We start from the raw sequence: 392 nt of genomic DNA, 5'->3' as shown, positions 1-392 counted from the left end.
TCCCTCTCTCACTATTCCTTTCTCTCCCCTCTCTGTTCCCTTCACTCTTTCTTTTCTGTTTAAAACCTATTTCTCTCTACTCACACTACACTCCCCGCACCCCCATTCCCGGCCTCTGCGCCCCGGGCTAAGGCGGCCTAAAGTTGTGGACACTTGGGGTGTCGTGCGGGGGGTGCGCGTCCGTATGTGTGTCTGTGTGTCCGTCCCCGCCCTCACCCCCCTCCTTCGCCCTTCCCCAAATCTCGGGTCTGACGTCGCGCCCTCTTATTCGACTTTTCCTTGCGTCTCCTTCGCGAGTCACCAATCGCCTGGGCGCCCTGCAGGCGAGGCCGCCCACCCCCGCGGATACTGCGCGCAGGGCGGGGCGGGGCGGGGCGGGGCGGGGCGGGAGC

Source organism: Lipotes vexillifer, unplaced genomic scaffold (genome assembly GCF_000442215.2).
Source record: "Lipotes vexillifer unplaced genomic scaffold, Lipotes_vexillifer_v1.1 scaffold342, whole genome shotgun sequence".
NCBI lineage: Eukaryota > Metazoa > Chordata > Mammalia > Artiodactyla > Lipotidae > Lipotes > Lipotes vexillifer.
The sequence above is the reverse complement of the archived record's forward strand: the minus strand, read 5'-3'. Positions refer to the sequence as shown.